We start from the raw sequence: 21,632 nt of genomic DNA on the forward strand, positions 1-21,632 counted from the left end.
AAGTCTAGCGTTTAATTTAATCGGCGTGTTCGTGGAACTATGGGCCACCCCCGTCGACGCAAAAATGTGTGTAGTTATTTTCTCGCGCCAGGGCTGATAAACATTTTCGGGCCATCTATCGGATTATTCACGGTTGTCGACCCCGACAAATGGTCCCAGAAAAAGCACACCCTCGGCGAAGACCTCCGGCTTTTCCTACCCCCAACTTGCGAGCTTTTATGAGACCATAATTTACGGGGCGACGTGTTCTATCTGTTTCGTAAGTTAACTACGCACGATAGGAAAAAAATATGATCATTTTATTTATTGCTCGTGCGAATATTACCCTAAACGACGACCCCTGTGTGAATAATCTCGAGCGAAAAAACCGTATTCGAATAACGTTGTCTGTATTAAATGAAAACGCAATCGTAAATAGTCGCGATGGTCGTTTATCTCTGTTTAACTTTGTCTCAAATTTTAATCTTCCCTTTACCGCGTTAGCTTTTAATTACACCATAACCGTCGATGCGGTTTACTGTAATATAATACGAATAGTATTATTCCTGCCGGTTAACCGCTGAGCTTTCTGACTGTACAGTTAATCCTCGCATCGGATTAGCTTTCATATGAGAGTGCCACTTGGCAAAAATGGATGTATTTTGTATGCTTCCATTACAATTGTTCATAGTATAATTTCTCATATTGTACTAAATTGCTAACTCTTTTGTAGTACAATGCATGAAACAATAATTTTGACATCGTATACGAAGACAATTCGAAAATATTACGTGTTTAAGTTCGGTGTATTTCCATATTATTAATAGAAAATTTTCATTTGTTCTAAACGTATTCATCGTGCGTCAACAGTGCGGATGAATTATTCCCATAAATAAATAAACGAATTTATGTATGTAAATGGAAAACTTTGGCGTATGTTGTGGTTTAGAAACTGCGCACTAAATCTCGAGCCATGTCTGAAAGTTGATGCCAATTTTTAATGAATGAAAATACGAGCTCACTACGGTTGTGTTGCAGGTGGAAAATAATTACTTTCGGATCGTTCTGCGGTACAATAAATCAAATATAATTTTGCTTAATTCCGTTGAAGGTTAATTCAATTTATTTTTCATATGAAACATAATCACTTTCTATATCTGCAGCTATATCTTGACATTAAATAAGTTTTGAGATATTTTCAAAATTCAAGTGGAAATGTTAGTTTAAAAAAAATACATTTTTAACTTTTTTATAGGGTAGCTTACTCGTAAAGCGATTTTTCGTCAGAAAATTATTTGATTTCCTCCATGAATTATCATGACGTACCACACCGCAAAATCTGAACGATTATAAAATTTAGATCGGCCATATTTCGTTAGAGTTTGTCTATTTATCTAATTTAAGCGTTGTGACCGTTTTAGACCAAAATCGACTTGCGTTTCTATTACTCTCACAAATGGTCCGTCACATTTTAAAGTGGCATAAGTCAACTATTCTTCATTTCGAGAAATATAATATAATATTAAATATGATGATCTGCGTTTAGAAATATCTGAATACACTGGTGGGGTGTGATAGGTTTATTGTGCTTTTTGGATATTCTGGACATATAGAATTAAAAGAAATGAATTAATATTTTTTGAATTAAGTCAAACAGAAACAGTGTTTTTGTAACTTAAAACAGAACTTCCACCACTTTCAAATATAACGGATCATATAGTATCACGTTCCAGTCGGGAGAATGCTAAAAATATTTTATTTTTCATTTATAAAATAACAATATTTTTTTTGTTGATTTGATGATCAGTGCGTGGGGGGGGGGGCGAAACTACTGTGCAGTTGCGTATGTGCGTAAATAAGAGGAAACGTTGACAGAGGGCAGTTTATATATTTTTATAAGTTGATTAGGATGATGAACATTCAGGCAACATCCCAATCAATATTTCTTTATTTTTATTTAATTTTAATTTTATAATAAATAATCAATGAGGTGATCGCCAGCCGGATGCGGACAGGGCATTAATGAAAATTTATGGTTTGAAGAAATTTCGGACAAAATGCTAAAAAAATCATATTTTCCATGCCGGCACGTGTTGAGGCCTTCATAAAAGCAAAAGGAGGGTCTACTAAATATTAGATTGTTATTTATTATTGTCTTATGTCTAGACTTCGGTGAACGAGCGTGTTAAAATGGGTTCATATTGTCAATTTCTATTGATAAAAGGTTAACAATAGAAATTGTCAATAGAAACCCATTTAACACTTTATCGCGCCTATATTTTATGTATACATAAATTATGTCAATAGCCTTTGTATTTTAATCATAGAAAAAATATATACTGTAGGTAATATTATTTTAGTTACAGACATTTGAAAAAAAATTACCCTATTGTACATGTTTTTTTTAAATTCGTATCTTATCTTAATTTAAAAATATAAATAATCTTATTAAATCGAAAAACATGTTAAATAGTTGAAATCAAATAAAAAACTCGTGTATAGCTACGTGTATTTAAAAAAAACGAAAACATTGAACAATTGAAAGTGATGCGATTTCATTTACCGGTACTGTATTTGGTCAAGACATACATATATGGTAAAAAAGAGAAGCGACATGTTAGATTCTTTCGAAATGTGGTGTTGGAGGTAGATGCTGCGCATTCTATGGATTGCAAAACGTACGGACATATCCATCCCCAAACAGCTAGCCGAGTCAGAGAGACTCTCCACAACATAAATCTTTCCTACTTTGACCATATTCCCAGGAAATATTTAAATATAAGAGTCTAGAGAAGCTGATAGTCACCGGAACACTAGAGGGAAGGTTGCCCATGAGATGGTAAGATTAACAGACAGAATCATCTTAAAACGGGAAGAATGAAGTAGGATTCACGCTGATAAAAATGACTACGACACGCAGCATTGAGCAAACGAGAAAGAAGAGTATATTAATTTAACTGTTGAAATATATAAGTACGTTTGGTGTGGTTGTAATTTGTATTCCTTTTTAAAAAATTGCAATATGTAATTTGTTTTGTTTGTCTAGTTGTACTGGAGTATAATTTTAAACCGATATATCTTTTAGTTAGACAACCGATTCATAGATATAAGATGTAACTTTTGAGTCTGGTTGCGGGAATGAATATGAAATTTGTTATGTGTACTTCTCCACATCGCATTGAGAAAATCGCATCGTTCCGAGCTCGTTAACTTCCCTATATCGCTTTTGTCGGGTCTTTTCTTCGATTTCTTACAACTATTCAACGTCGAAGCTATGCGGTCGTATAATTTCACTACGCAAACGTACCAAGAGTCGGAAAATTCGTTGTAAAGCTCGCTTTGGTCGGTCGCTTCGTCATTTTTGAATTTCAAATGCACTTTTGCCAGATAATGGAGGAGAGGGGTGATGTCGTTGCGGCATGGCGTTATTCAAACAACCGTAAAAATGCTTTAGGAACAGCGAATACTGGTCGGGCACACAGTTTTCGTGCCGGAAAATATCGGAAAACCATTGCGGCTCATGATAAAGGGCCTCAGTTGCTGGCCATCCGAGTGAAAACGAGAATCGCCGATAGCGCGTGCAAAAAATACCACTCTTCCCAAAGGACAATTAAATACCGCACCTCGAATACCGTGCATTTTGAATCAGCAAAAAATTCCAATATTACAGTTGTAAAAGAACGTTGCATTCGCCAAATGTCGATGCGTTGTATGCATGTATAACTACATACATATATGTAATACGATGTTACCGAATCGTCAGGTACAAAGCGAACATAAATTTTAAATACATTTTCGGGTCAATCAGATGTTAGTGTATTATTGTATGTGCGAAAATTTTTAAAATAGTTTTTCTTATAATAATTATTTTTTCTTATCAATTTTGTAATTTTATAAAAAAAAACTGTGAACTTTCCTAACAAAATAAGTATCACTACCGTATAATATGTATATAGCTAGACCTAATATCTACTATTAAATTTTCATACTATTTTAGTATAACGCTCATCTTAAAACCGTTGTGGCTTTTAAGTCTTATTCTAATTATGCAGTGAAATTTCGAAGTGCTGAAACTTCAGTAAACTGTAAGGTTAAGTGAGATTTTTTTTAGAATAATAAGTTGATTCTTTTAGTATTTCACTCACTAATTTACCCCTAAGAGACGAAATATTCTTAATATACATAATTCATATCTGACTTTTGAAATTTTTCATGAACTTTTCAAGCTTTAAACGATCGAAAATTTACTTATTGTGAATTTATGGATTACAGTTCATTTGATTGATTTGTTATGAAAACAGTATGTACTTAATAAAACCAATCTTAATATTGAATATTAGATATCAAAACAAACAAACAATTTTTCGATAATATTAATTTAAATTTTTCCCAGACGCGTATTTCTAAATACAGGATGTACTAAAATGGATGCGAATCTTTTAGGGGGTTGTATAAGATGTCTTTTAATAGGTATCTAGTCACAATTGGCTAAGTAGTATATCTTACGGTTTTCAAGATATTCCAATTTTTTTTACCATTTTAAAAAATCCTGAAAGCTCGTAATTATACGCTGGCAACATAATGATCGACTGTGCTATATTTATTTATTTTTTTGTTTTATGTTACTCTATTGTGCATTTATCCCGTAGTTTACGTAACACGTGGTATACCTATCTATAAATATTGGAAACTTTTACACAGTTGCGTTAAAAATTGACAAAAAGTGCAACTCTTATAAGGACAAAAAAATACAGCACACAAGATATTCAAAATACTTTTAAACGCTTTTCTGGTTTTCGCCATTTCGAATGGTATATCACTTATCTTGATATTACGTCAATTTTTAGAATTTTGATACAAATATTGTTTACACAATCGCACCCGCAGAACAAAACCCATAATAAAAGACTGCGCGGCATGCCCCAATACTTCAATTTAACATTGAAATGTATTCCTTTATTTAAAAAATATTATTACTGTATACAATATTAAGACAACGTCGATATGATATTTGAATTTGTTTTCATGACTTTTGGTAAATATTAAAACATGGATAATTGCTGGGAATTATTTTTAGACTTATCGTGAGTTAATAATGAGAGTAATGTAATATTGACGACACCTGCAGTACAACATTCTTGTATCGGCGAGTCTATAAATGTTTTCAAAAATAATTATTGGGATAATTATAATTCACAGCGTTTGTAAAATAACTAATTTTGTTTTTAAAACTATTTTGTAATAAAAAAAAGCTTCATCTATTGTTATTACGTACATAGATTTATAGTTATTTTAAATATGACTAGAATTGAATAGGTAGTAATGTATACACATACGTAGTAATGTAATTCATGTTAAATTTCAGTTTTTTTACCTATTTTTTTGATTTTCAAATGCTTTTTATTATTACGAAATTATGTTCACAATACATCTTATATCTATTTTAATAGCTACTGATCTACTGATCATTTTATATTTTACAATTTAATTTAATTTGGTTAGTAATTATAGTATTATATTATATTAGGTACAGCATAATAGGAAAAAGAGCTCAAAAACATATTTACAATTCTTATAAATGCTCACAAATTATGAGTCATAATACATCTATGTAATACATAATATTAATTAAAGGCTCTCTAAAGTCGATGACCTAAAGCAGATGGTGTTTTTAGGTAATCTGTGTTTATACCTGAAGGGTATAGACATTTTGTTGTAATCACCGAGACTCTTCACAAGTGTGTTAGTATGGTTATTAGTGATTCTGTCATAGAATCTACTGGTTAGTTTGTTAGTAATGTCTGTAACAAACGGAATATTATATATGGCATGCAGTTTTTTCAGGTTAGTATATATGGGTGTATTATAAATTATTTTTAGGGATATATTTTGTATTACTTGGAGCTTGGAAAGATTAGTATTCGAGGCGTTATTCCACACAGGTGAAGCATAGGTTAATAATGGTAATATGAGCGCGCGATATAATTTTATTTTATTTTGAGTTGATAAAGAACTATGGCGATTAAATATTGGATATATTGAGAATATACCCCGCATCGCCTTGCATTTCGCTGTCTCAATGTGAGGTGTTTTTACCTATTTAAATTTATTAGCAATAAAGAAATATCAGAGATACAAAAATTTAAGCTCTCCGAAGTGGCGTGTTCCAAAATTAAAAACAAAGTTGAAGCTGTAATTGTATATCGTTCATTTGTAGCATTGTATCAATGTCAAACCAATTTTGAGAAAATTGTATAACAAGCGATCGCGTTTTATACACAAGTTAATTTAAGCGTAATTTGACCGGCTAAACACGCAATTATGTACATGTACCTGAAGGGGCGTACTTCAGGTGTAATTTGAAACGATACGCTTTTTATTCAACGTTCAAATTGACCCACTTAAAAGAGAGAATTACACTTTTGCCACGACCTGATTGATTGGAATCAATGGTGGTTGTCCTCCCGGTGAATTTCAGGGTACCTAATTTTCCCTTTTTCGAAATTAACGGGCTCTCGAGCACCGATTGAGCCGGTCACGTAACACATTAACCACGGCTGCTTAAAATTTTAATGGAGGAGCGTCGTGTTTGCCTGGCGAAATTGGGCATATCCGAGGCGAATTATTGAAGATATCTACGATCGTGTCGATTGGGATAATTGTGAAGAATTGGAAACGGAAGTGGATTTCGATATTATTACTTTGTGTGTAGGCGGGACCCTTTGATTAACGGTCGGACCTTTTTGACCGAATTGTGCGATGATGGTATACCTATATTATTCGCTCCATCCAATTATGTAACTCGCAGTGTGATTATTAATTAAAATTTACTTCTCAATAGTGACGAGAAAAGGAGAAAATAGTCCTGGTGAAATACGAGACGCGGAAGAAAGCCTTTCAGGGAGGTATCCCGAAGTAAAAACGTCGACCCATATAAATTATCATTTACATTTCTGTCACGAAAGCCGAGAGACCTTCCCTTATGAATTATAATTATAAGATTAATGGAATTAATCTGCATGCAAAAAATGTACCTTTATAAACTATCGCGTCTATAATAAATTAGATTTTGAGTTTGAAGTCGGCAATTATAAATGAAAGGCATCTTTAAAAGAGACTCTAAAAAAATAGTATTTTAAAATATATTTTAAAGTGTATAATTTTAAATTTTACTCTTCTCTATAAACATACATATGTACGCATGTATATCAATTTAAATTTCTCCGAAACAATGTAAAACAAATTTCGTGTCTGTTTATTTAAATTTTAAAATGTAAAAAATAAATTTTGTTCTTTCACTGTAAATACACAAGTATGACAGAGTATATTAAAATTCAATGATTTAAATTTCTGAGTAGACTTACAAATATGGAAATTTATTCTTAGGTACAGTTTAATTAAAGATGTTGAAATTAATATTGGTCGTAGACATAATCAAAATGAAATTGCATGTTTTTTATATAACTAACCGGCGTTGCCCACTATAGTCAAAAATTATTTTAATGAGTATGGCGCAACATCAACGCGTGATCTCTCGCTGTGTGTTTTGGGGATTTTCTACATTAAACATAGCAATAAATATTTATATTGTTTTATTTTGTTGCAATCTCCAGTAAAGGTAGGATTTATAACTATCGGCGGACTTACTGATTGATACGTGTGAATGTTTATGAGACATTTACATATATAATATTATTTTATAATACATACATCATTCGGTATAATATTAATTACGGTGATTAAATTAAAATAAGTTAAATATAATATAATGAAGGTTAAATATCGGACTATTAGATCATGTTCAAATATAATATATTGGACATTAATAGATAGCTATTGTTTTTAATTGCCATTTTGAATTGTAAACATGAAAATTGTATTTTTCAATTGAAATTAAATATGATATTTTCAACACGTCCCTCCGGATAATAATATGCGAAATGCAAATTAGAGAAATGTATTATTGAACGATAAATAAAACAATTACGATCGCATATAAACCGAAAACCTGCCGGCTTTGTCAATTTATTTAAATGGAATAAAACGGCTCGGTTTTAATTCAACGAATATGCGATCGGAAACGACATTTAAATATGCGCGGTATTTAATGATACTCATTTTAATGGTTGCAAATATACACGCAAATTAGTACATTTTCTAGAGGTAATTCAATGCATTAGCAATGTGTGAAGCTATGTATAACATAATTCAAACGCATTCCTTTATTCATCATGGAATGAGAAATGCTCTTTTGCAAGGCTTATATTTTAAATAACCTAAGATTTTCATATATAATATTAAGTTCGTATTAAACTTGTATGTTTAGTTCAATTTTTAATATACTTTGGTGTGTATAAAAGTTGGCAGAAGGCATTAGCTAATGCAATATAGCATTGTAGTGATTTCAAACTTATTGAAACGATTTATCAGAGTATGCACATTTGAAAACTCGTCCAATCTCAGACAATATAAAATAACGAAGTTCAAAAACTCGTTAAAGTCTTCATTTAATTTTTCGCACAACTTGGCACGTCTCTGCAAAGAACGGAGGTGGCGAAGTGTTGTTTTGTTTACTTCGACGATCGTCGATCAACACTTAAACTGTTTATGCTTATTTTGGGTTGACGTTGACAAATACCTTCGCATAAATGTCCTCTTGCTAATTCATTTAACCGTCGCATAAAAATGGCTTAATTTTTACCTTAAAATTTATGCTAATTATCGCTTATTTCGGTTGAAAGTGCTCGATGCTCAAACATTCGAAATATATAATATTATACATAATTGTACACATCAGTTGGATTATGTTATGTGAAAATGGATATAATGAGTATTGGAATAGAGGCGATCAATACGTTTTCATCTGATACTATGTACTATGTACATAGTTGTACTAAGTAGAGATGATCGAGTAGTAGTAAAGTTTTTGTTGACGTCACAGATCGCTAAGGATTCCGCAACAAAAGGGTTCCGAAGTTTTACCATTGAATTAAATTAAAACTTGGTGCGGTTCTAAGAAATATTTTGGTTCAATTACCTGTCGAAACAAAAACCGAATACGCGACTTGTTTAAATATTTATGGCAAACTTTCACGCTTCCCAATGGGAGGAAGGAAGTTCTAAGTTTAACTTTCATATAAACAATGAGACTCTTAATTTGTTTTCTTTTTCAAAGACAACATACACAAGAGAAATGCAATAAAAAAATCACATGTAACCCAAAAAATTGGGTCATTGCATATTAACGCGAAATGATTTTTGTTATAAATAACGATGACTTTGGGAAAACTATTTGTGGTGAATTACATATTATTTATTTTTAATTTATACAGATGGAATTCCAATGAATATACATATTAATAAATACGTTCAACAAATTTTCAGTATTTTATTGATTTATATACATTTGTAGGGTAGACCGGTGACAAACGTGACATTTTGTGTATGGGATTTCTTTCTAATTTAATTACTATAGTCGATCCGATGTAGCGTGACACTTGAACCAAATATGCTGTCGCCTTCATGCAATGTGCTATAACATTGTAAGGACGTAAAACATTTTTTTTTTAAATTATTTCTTATTTACATAACTATTTCATATTATTACAATATAATTCAATGCAAGTCTTTAATAATATTACTTTAAGTTTTGCCGTCCATAACATGATGTTGACAATTACTTTTGTCATCTAAAAAACAAATTTCCATTAGTATAAAATATTATATATACATATGTACGTATTCCATAAATAAATTAATATTAACAATTTGCTTTTTTATATTAAAATTTTATAAATGTAAATATTTCAAAATACGAAACACGAACTCAAAACTAAAAAAAAAATAAAATCAAATTCTATTCACGTTTTTTAATGTATTATTAGGAAATTGAATTAAAATACTATTTGCTAGTAATAGGATGCCAACAGGAAGAATAAAAAAATCGACATCGACAAAGTTATTAATTTATATGCGTCAATAAAATCTAGAAGGTATCCATTATTGTAATTTGTTATATTATATAATAGTTATTGCAAATAAGATGATATTATAATAATAATATTATAGTTTTTAACATTTATTTAATGGTAATTTTATATTTTTTAGTTTAAAAATAACGAAATTCTTTTGTACTTTATAAATATGCATTTATACCAGAGCTGTGGAGTCGTTAAAAAAAAACACGACTCCGACTCCGACTCCGACCCCGATTCCGACTCCGACTCAAAAATGTTAAATTTTATCAGGTTGTTTTCTTACCTTTGCAAATATTTTTCATGTTATAGGCATAAAAATAAAACAAGATCAAACTTTATTAATTATTTATTTAAAGTTGCCTGATGTCGTCTCGTTTCCCACTCGAAGACCTCTCATACGAATCGTTAATTCAAACAGAGCATTCTTGGCTATATTTATTTGTTCTTCCGTCAATATGGATCGAACCATGGGGTCAACATAGATCCCAGCCAATAGAATATCATTATCCAGTAAATGTTTTTCTCTACATAGCATGGCGTTTTTTATTTCATCAGCAATAGTATTATTCTGAATTTTAGACAAACGAAAAATAACAACCAACATACTCGTATGTTGGTTGCTATTTTTTAAAATAATTGAATAAGAAAATTTGATTTCCGACAGGGGGACCCTCGAATAGTCAGGGCCCTGGAATTTTACCTCAGATCCCCCCCCTCTCGTCAGCCTTGTATGTATGTACATAACCGAACTATCAAGGCTGCTACTATTATCCCCTGTTATATTTGTCCCCTGTCTACCCTAATGCATACATTTCGTATTTGTTTAGTTTAATTTCTTCGTTAGTTTCATACGATGATTTAGCCATGTAAATATGTATGTAATGTAATGTTGTGTGTATTTATAAGCAGTATACCTCGATGTTTGTTGTAATTCTTACCACCGAAAGGTTCCCGAGTTCAAGCCCTGGGTTGACTTAGATTGAAAATAATTTACTCCGAGTATTTCAACAGTATTGCTGGTCAGATTTGAATGTTTGTGACTCCAAGTTGATCGTTAACCACTTAATCGTCACACGTTTTTAGAAACCGATTCTATTACTTTATGTTTGTGTTTAGTGCCAACCCTCGATACTACCTCTTGACTATATAACAAACTAAGAAAAAATATAGACTTTTTTCAATTTCATTAGTATCACAGGATATTTTTAGATATCACTGTGTATCAAGTAACCAAAAACAATTTCGAATCGCAGTATTAAACACGAAAGAGCGCGCACCCATGCGCTTACGGTGAAAAAATCTTATTCATATCTTCACGGACACAATATACGTGTTTGTATTGATACGTGCCAGCTTACGCTGCACGAGCTATATGTACAGCGCACACAAAACAAATATGTGCTCTACTAATACGAAATTTTTGCTCGCAAATTAACCGGTTTAAAATTCACCACACATCCAATTAACCCTTTTAAACGAAATCAAAAAATAGTGTGGCTAGAACATTATCCTAATAAACATGTTTCAATAGAAAATACTCAATATAATATAGTATTAACAGTGGGAAAAAATCCCAAGTGAAAATATTTTGACTTTTGATTTGAACTGGACGACTACTTAGAGAGATTTGAAAGCTGAAAAGTACTACAAATGAAATATAAAATACCCGACTGTAGATTCCAATATTCATTTTGAACAGAAAATTAACAAATTTTGAGAAATCGACCGAGCAACACCAAGATATAGAAAAATCGCGCGATTTAAAAAACACATATACATATATCCGAATCTCGAGCCACTCAACACTTTTTATTACCAGATTCGTGTTCACTGGGCATAGATCTATAAGAAAAGTCATATCTCGTCTCTGAAACATTTTTCGTGTCGAACAATGTTATTGATCATTTATAAATAATCATATACATATGCATTATGACTGAAATAAATTAGTAGTGATATTGATACTGACTTTTTATTAAAGATATTGTAAATTTTTATAAAATATTTGCACGGGGGGGTTAATGACCAGGGGGTTTTTGACTGGGGGTATATGTCCGGGGGGTATGTGTCCAGTGGGTAATTGTCCTAGAACCCGTAAAATGGCATCATGGGAAAATATAAATATTCAAAATTAATTTGAAAGAAAATTTGTTTCCTTTTTTTAAATTAATTTGAAAATGATTATTGATTTTCAAATTCATATCAAATAAAGTAAAAAGGATGCACAAATATAATATAATATTTTCCAATTTCAATCAATTTTTATTCCAATATAAGCATACAAATCCGATTGAATAGTGCTTATAACGCAAAACATACTGATTGAAAGCTTTCACCATTGACGATCGATCTCCCAGCGAAACTTCCTTTCGGTACATATTTTGGCGACTCCATCACCGTAACTGCCCTTTTCGGATTTGTTCAATTTTTTTCGAATTATCCAGCCGACGGGGGTCACTTTTTTTTTCGCCCATCACGCGGCGAGCTCGGTTGTTCGACTAGATTAATCAATCACTATTGAAGTCGGCCCGATGTAGTAATTCATCACACCGGTCTGCGGGTAAACAAAAACCGGGTCAATAGTTGATTAGCGGTCGACGTTTCGCGGAAAAGCTCTTCGAGGTGGGTAGCGGGGGAGGGGGTCGGCGAGCTTTTGTCCAATTTGTCGTCGAAACAATGATCCCCTATCGAAAAATCGACTGCAGAACTATTAAAACGACCCCCATCATTCGCCAACGCTCCGATAGCACGTAATGGTACAAACTGTCGCCGTTTTACCGATGCGGTCTATGTATGTACTGTGGTATTTGCGACCGCTCATACGAAAATTACAACTTTGCGGTGGATTTGGCGAATTTTCATAATTCGATTATTACATTTTTAAAGGAGAAAGAATTACATACTTTTTGGTCAATCATAAAATAATGACGCTTCCGACGTAAACACATATCCTCATTTTATGTACGATGAAAAAAATATGATTTTTTTTTTTTGTAAAAGGAATATTTTTTAAGTTAACGACTTATTTCGAGAAAGAGTACAACAATAAAGCGTGAACTTTTTACGGTTTACTTTACGATGAAAGTTTATAGAAACCATATTGTTTTCATCTATGAACAATATGATAAAACACAAGTAATATACACTAGGTTTATAGCACACATTTAAATACTCAAATAATAGTGTTGAACTATAAATTTCGATTATTTTTCTTCTAGTTTCTGTTTAATATTTGTCATGAATCGTATTATTATTGTATGTATAATACATCTACAATCCAAATTGATTAAATTTCCATAACTATTAATGTGCTTTAAATTGCAAATTTTTGTTAGCAATACAAAATTTGTCATTCCGCTCCTTTAGCTTTTATTTATTGAATAAATTCAACGATTCGTTTGAAACGCTCAATATTCATCAAGATATATAATTCTATTTATTTGGCTTTATATTTATATTTTTTCACAAAACGACAGTCCTGAACGAGTCGAAACGTCCGCGTATTTACATCATCTCATTCGAAAGATCCATTTGGAGGCCAAATTAGTCGGAAATGAAGCAAAAACGGACTCGAGCTCTTTGTGAGATACGACCATTTGCATAAAGCTATAAGTATAGTGGCAGAGTTTTCTCTCTTTCTCTGAGGTTACTTCTTTCATATTAAAATATATGTGCGAATAAAGTATCTTATATTCGTTTTGTATTACGGAAAGCGCTCGCCTTATTATTCACGGTCGCATTATTATAGGCGAAGTACATTAAATTTCTAGCGAAATGCGTTGATTGGATTAAAGTAATAAATCCATTTAGAAACCAGTTAAGCTAAACTTGTTCGGTAAGTGTATTAACACCTAGATAAGATCGTGTTGATTCCCTTGAAGTTACCCCGACTGAAGTTTAAACCATTAGATGATTGCCCTTTAAATCGCTAACTCGCGAAGTGCTGTAATTTCGTACGATATACATATGTATGTGTGTATGATTTTTGTTAAGTTTTTGATATATGTATGAATATTAGATACAAGAGAAAATTTTCGCGAAGTTGCAATTACGTAGAAGAAACTTACACAACATTTTCCCCCCAAACTATCATAACTAGTTCTTGGCGTTAAAACAGCAACGTATTTTTCTACAAGTTAAAACATTTTTCGTAGTTTTAACAGAACACCATTATTCATGAAACTAATTGGGTTAATTATTTTTCACTGTATCCTTTTTTTTGGAGTTTGATAATTAAAAATATTGGACGTATATATGAATGGTCGGAAAAAGTGAAAAACTTTTATATAACAACGTGTGCACTTGAGATACCTTCGGCTTACGACTCTCGTTATTATTTTTAAATGGATTAACTAGATTTTTAATTTTCGACAAATTTAATGAATGGTCGTACGTAATGTCATGACGTAAGCCAGTTAGAATTTGTCGTTGTCGAAATGAATATTTAATTTTCATTATCAAAATACGCTACTGAAATTTACTGTCGTCGTTGTCGTCTCGCAACGTGAACCGAAACACAAAAGGCACTTTAATTTCTCCAATTACATATTTTTTTTATTACTTCCCGACCCTTTTTATGATATAAATTTTATGCTAGTATCTTCTGTAACAATAATTTTATTGTTTTATCTCATTTTTGAATTTTATTTGACTGTTTTAAATGCGACGCACTTGGGGAAGATAAAAAAGGTTTTTAATAAATTTTTCCCGTTTTCTATCATTTAACATTAGAATAAACGTATTTTAAATATACATATTAAGTAAAGTCATCAATCGTCGTCGTGAATCATGAATCATTTCATTATTGTTTTTAATTTTTATAATATTTGAAATTTATTTCTAAGCATAATAAATCCATTAATGTTTATAATCATATATTATTATTTTTTTAATATTGTTGCTTTTTTATTTCACCGTCTATATGTATATTCATGGCCATTCGCCTTGCGCTACTTGATGAAAGCCTCTCCAACATGTTTTCATTCGTCTCTGTTTTGAGCAACTCTCATCTATGTCATTCCGTACATTTTTCTGATTTCATCCATCCATTTCCCCTGTGAACTTCCTTGCACCTTTTTACATTCTCTCGGGCACAATTTATTCTTCTAGCTACATAACAGGTGCATTTCCATTTAAATTTCTTTACTCTCACTATTACATTAACCACCTCTGTCATACTTCTAACCCATATATTCTACTCGTTATGCCAAGCATACAGCGTTCCATACTTTTTTGAGTCCATTTAACCTTTTGAAAAATTTTGGCGTTCGATGCCCGAGTTTCGCACACATACGTTAATGCATTCATTATATGAAAAAGTCAATCGTATATATAGCTATAATATTATTGTATACTATAACACTAGCTTTATTACTCGGCTTCGCTCGGTATTTGTAATATAAACCGCTTAAGCATGACTAATCTAATAGTAAACACTTTATTAAAAAAATATATATGTATGTATATAAAAAAAATCAAAAGAAATAAAAATAAAAAAACAAATTAAAAAATAATATGTATATATATATATATATATATATATATATAAATGTATTTATTTGCGAAGTGTTTTATATAGTAGATAATATATGGTATAAAATAAATATGGTTTGAAAAAATTAAAATTATAAATCATCATATGAGTCGTTATATTTGAAAGGGGCATACTTTCACTATTTGAGATTATTTCGAGAAATATCTCGCAAAACTATACGAGAAATATCTCGCAAATATTGGTGGCCTTATAATACGTTTATTCTGCTTTTCCGAGATTCTGGATATATCAAATTGAAAAAAATGATAGCAATTTGTGAATTAAGCCAAATAGAAAAATTTTTTTTGAAAGTGTAAATTGGACTCCGCCAATATGATGGTGTAAATTCGACTTTCAAATATGATGGTTCATATATTAAATTTGACATCGTATTTTTTTTTTTAGATAACAATGTTTAACATTTTTGCATTGGCAAATTTATATGGTGTGAACTGTGTTCGTCATTTATTTTTAAATTTCAGTTATTTTTGCTGATTAATCCTCTCTTCAAAAAGAATGTCTCATATTATATTTTAATTTTGAAACTTAACCAAAGAATTATGTTCAAATGTTGGGCTTATCGTTAGCACTCTTTAGTGCCAGTTTATTGAGACATGTTTTACTCGTAAATTTGTACAAAGGAATATTTTGCTTTTAGCTAAAAGTATCCGTAAGATAGTATCCATAGCTTTAGAGTGTCGAATATTAAAAAGAGTAAACTTTCAGCGAAACGTGTCAAACGATAAAGTTTCAAAGCCTTGGCGCGCCAGGACGTAATAGATCGAGCTTGTCGGACACTTTGATCCTAAATATTTTTCATTAAAATCGCAAACAGGGCTTTCAGTATACCCTTCGAGGGCACTTCACGCGCCGTTAATTGCGACGAGGATGAAAAAAATACTTTTTCACGATACATTAGCGAATTTGCCGCGACGCGCCCCCTCTGAAGCCTGGCGTCCCGCCAACGAAAGGTTATTTACTCGTTATAGAACTCCGTTCCGGGTTTTGCGGACTCACTAGATTGGAATCCAAGATTCGATTTACCCGTTGACTCAGATTTTATACGCCCACCACGCATCAATAAAAGGCTAAAAATTAATTTTTCAAAACACAGGAAAATTATGCATAAATACGACTTTTGCAATATTTTGATTGTTCACATTCATACATGATTAAATGGTGAAAGTTTAACGACCAATACAACGATGACACTTGTATGTAAAAAAAAACGTTGAATTAAGCAAATAAAATATAATTGAAATGTTGCTGTGGGAGTTTGGAATGAGTTTTGTTTCATACATTATACACGTTAAAATGAAACTCGTTACCTTTTACATGCCCCGATAAGATAATGCAATTAAGAGAAATGCACAATGTCAACGTAATGTGGGTCCACTTTGGTCTCGATAGAAATATCATACAAATATATAATACATATGTATGCAGAATGCAAAATTTGCCCGCCGCGGACGAGGTCGGTCGTAATGAAAGGGTTAATCGACCTCACCATGTTTGAGGACGTGACTTAGATGAGGGGCTTTGTGAATTAGTTTGCAAGTTTCTAACTTGCCAAATTAATAATTTGACAAGGGGGAGAGATGACATCGAAATTCAACGTGCAATTGTTCGACGACAATTAGCCCGCTCGGGTTGCGACGTGTTTATATAAAAATCCTCAAGCCGAGACCGTTATCTGATTTTTACCCCTACTTTGCAAATTCGATAAGAGTTAATTAATCAAAGAGTTCCCCCCAAGTGCAGAAATCGCGAACGGAATATCTAAACCTTTCAAATTGAAATGTCCTTCGATGGAATTTCGCGAGTATTTTTATCCCGAAAGGACGCTCGGGTGAGCATTATATTATTCCAGGAAGTTTTTCTTCGACGTCTTTCGACGTACATACGTATAGGATGACCAAAAATCAAAAGTAATATAATAATAAATTGAAAATAAACTAATTAGCATATCCATTAAGCACAGACACTTTCAACTCTCCTTACTATTAAAATTTTTTATATGTAATACTAAACAAAATTGATTCAATTCATTAGTCACACTTTCAAATGTTAATATATAGGTATTTAAAACGATAAGCAGACTAGTTTCAACTCACTATGAACCGGAAACACACAATAACGGTGTGTTTTAATAAAACTTCATTAAAAAGTATTCAACCAAGCGTGTGTGTTTTAAAATCTTCCAAACATCGGACAAAAAAAATATTATTTAAAAAAAATTGTCTCGAAATTCCATTCATAGCTATCATACCAGCATGTCATTATCTAAAATATTGATAAATAAATTAAAGCATATTGTATGTATGTATGCGCCTGTGTGTTTTGCCAGTGATGATGTATACATATATGTATGTATGTGTAACTTGGACATTGAACGCCAATATGCTACACAGAGTCCAATGCACACACAGAAGTATGAAACACTGTATGCTTGGCTTAACGAGGAAAGACAGAAGGCGGAATACGTGTGTGAGAAGTATAATAAGAGTAGTGGATATAGTCGATAGAGTGAAGAGATTGAAATGACAATGGGCAGGCCACATGGATAGAAGAATGGACGAAAGGTGGACAAAATAAGTACTGAAATGGTACCCAAGAGAATGAAAAAGGGTAAATGGGAATGGGAAGACCACAGGGAAGATGGATAGACAAAATTAGAAAAAGGTGTGGGGTGAGATGGATGAGAGTTGCGCAAAACAGAGATGAATGGAAACGTGTTAGAGAGGGTTTCATGCAGCAGTGGATGATGAATGGCTGATATACATATATGTTTTAAAGCTCATTTTTTTACAAATAAACAATCGAAAATATTCCAAAATAATAATATTCAGAAAAGAAAATTGAAATTTATTGATTTTTTTCTCGCCTAGCATCATACATTGTATGTACATATTTCTCAAATTTAATATTTCATTTAAATGAAAAACACAATGATCTATAAGATGCGTGTCGTTTATTGCGAGAAAATATATTTATATGTGTACATATATCACAGTGAAATTATATTTCAAGTGAAAATATATTTTCACTGGCGTTTCAGTGAAATCATACCCAATTACATTTTCAGGGTTGGTTTTATTCATTTAAGATTATATTGTTAGGGTTGATATTATTTAAGGGCTAGGATAGGTTAGGTTAAGTAAGGGTTGGCCCTATTCATTTAAGATTGGATTGTTAGGGTTAAATTTATAGAGTTAAACGTTGTAAATTCATTGTTTGACACATTTTCAGTGTTTGAATTGGTGAAAATATATTTTCACTTGAAATATTCTTTCACTGTAACATAAATAAATGTTTGAGATATACTGATCTGATAATTTATGCAGTCAATGACAACTGTAAGATAAATTCCAATTTTTTTTATTTAATTGCTAGAAAAGTTTAGGAATCATGTTTAATTTGCAAAACCCATTATTTTTGCTAGCCATACTTTGCAAAAAATACTGCTTTGTTCCAAATACTCTATACGTATATAGAGCTTTCGGAAAAATTTACGCGGTCTATAATGAATTAATTTAGCTCTATTATTTACTTTTATTCAAAACTTAGTGATTCATATGAATGTTATATACCCCGTCTCCTATCTTTAGGTACAAACATTACTCAAGATCGAACTTCATTAGTTGTCATTAGAATCGATCAGGAAGACTTATTTTAGCACCCTTCATATATTGAACGAACGAATCCCGTCAAAGTGACGAGTGTCAAAAAGACCTGAAAGCTTTCATCCTGTGCGTGTGCGTTTACTTACAGCTGTCAAACTACAATGACAGTCTATCGCCGCACAAAGTGTGCGCATTATATTTTATATCGGTGACAATATCCGACATTGAGATATTTACGACGCAATCTCCTTTATCTATATATCTATATATATATATATATATATATATATATATATATATATATATATATATATATATATATATATATATATATATATATATATATATATATATATATATATATATATATATATATATATATATATATATGGGAGTTCGGTCTTTCGTGTCATGCGGGGAAGACGTGCTTCTGCGTTCTTCCCGCTATTACTCGCTTAAACCCGGCTATTGCACGAAATTTAATCTAAAAACTTAACCATCTAATCACTTATTCTACTAATTGCATCCTAGTATAATTTAAGTGTAAAAATAAACAGCAAATCGGTCGTAAAAAGCGGTTTTATATCAGTTATTTCGAAAAATTTTGTGCTAATTTTTGTGTCAAATCTGAGCAAAAAAATATACGAACGAGATACATCTCCTTACCTGAATACAAAAAAAGGGTCCTTCAGTCGGTCCCACAGAAGCAATAAATCTTCCACATAATTGCTTCCAGCCAAAAATCTTTAACGAACTTTACTTAATAGAATAATAGCAAACAGAAACGGTGTTTCCCAACTGTCTATCAGTTCTTTTTTATATTTAAATTATATTAAAGTAATTCGTGTAATTTTATATTCTTTACTAAAGTTATTATTAAAATATTAAATTGCAAACCGCACTCACATATATAAATCCGTTGTCTCCAAAGAGGCGTCTCACGATAAAGATCTATAAAAAAGTAGTATAACAATTGCTAATCTATTATTATCATAACTAACTACTTTCACTTACAAAGTAACCCTGTTAAATGGCATGTAATAATTCATAAGTGATCCAAGTGATACCTAGGATGACTATCTGTCAAAGCTGACCACAGAGAAGAGTCTATGGCGGTAAGAACTCACTCCTTGAATGGAAATCTCTCTCAGGTACCGCCTTTTTCTCAACACATCTTGGATAAATGCGAGAAAAATAATATCCAAACCTCCAACAAGGTAAGAGTGACGATGGATGATAGCTTAGCTAATAGAAACCTGTATTTAGCCACGTACAATGTAAGAACGTTATCGAGTGAAGGAAGTGTGCTTGCATTAGAGAATGAATTAGAAAATATCAAATGGGATATAGTAGGACTTAGTGAAGTAAGACGAAAACAGCAAAACCAAATAATCCTAAAAAGTGGTAACTGTCTCTACTGGAGAGGGCTACCAAATGGTAGAATAGGAGGAGTAGGGTTTCTTATCAATAAGAGAATAGAAAGAAATATTATAGAAATAAGCGACATATCGGAACGTATATGCTATATAGTATTAAGAATCTCGAGCAGGTACACTTGTCAAATCTTCCAAGTGTACGCCCCCACATCTAGCCACCCAGACGAGGAAATAGAAGACTTCTACGAAAAAATACAGGACGCATACGTCACCACTTTAAAATAATCATGGGCGACTTTAACGCAAAAATAGGACAAAAGGCAAATACAGAAAGAGCAGTAGGCAATTTTGGTACCGGCCAAAGAAACGATAGAGGCGATCGCCTCATAGAATTCGCAGAACACAACAGGCTCTTTATCACTAATTCATTTTTCAGGAAAAACACCAACAATAAGTGGACTTGGGAGAGTCCTAAAGGAGACAGAAACGAGATCGATTTCATCCTAACAAATGCCCTGCACTCCGTTAAAGACGTTAGTGTTTTAAGTAAAGTAGATATAGGTAGCGATCACAGATTAGTCCGTGCCAAGATGGCCATTAATATAAATTGCGAACGAAGGAAATTAATAAAAGGATGCAGTAACTCTCCAGATTTCGCTCAACTAAGGTCTAGGAAAAAGGAATTCGAACTCGAACTTGGAAATCGATACGGGAAATTAAACCCAAAAGCAGACATCGAGGAATTGAACACTGTAATTAGTTCGGTTCTAACCTCAACAGGTAAGAAATTAGGTGGATTCAGGAAACAGATTAAATTAAGCAAAATTTCAGCGGAAACAAAAAACCTAATTAAGCATAAAAGGAATTTAGATAGGGATAATAATAAGCAAGAATACAATCTAGTAAATAAGGAAATTAAAAAGAGAATAGTCAGGGATGTCAGGGATTTTAACAGCAAGCTAATAGAAAATACCATTAAGAATAACCGTAGCCTGAAAAAGTGCAAACAGGATCTTTTCTTAGGCAAAAACCAAATGATCGCAATCAGATCAGAGAGCGGAGTAATAATTAGGAATAGAGAAGAAATCATAGACAGAGTTTACACGTTCTATGCAAAACTATACGAGAACGACAACGGCCAATT

Source organism: Arctopsyche grandis, chromosome 12 (assembly GCF_051622035.1).
Source record: "Arctopsyche grandis isolate Sample6627 chromosome 12, ASM5162203v2, whole genome shotgun sequence".
NCBI lineage: Eukaryota > Metazoa > Arthropoda > Insecta > Trichoptera > Hydropsychidae > Arctopsyche > Arctopsyche grandis.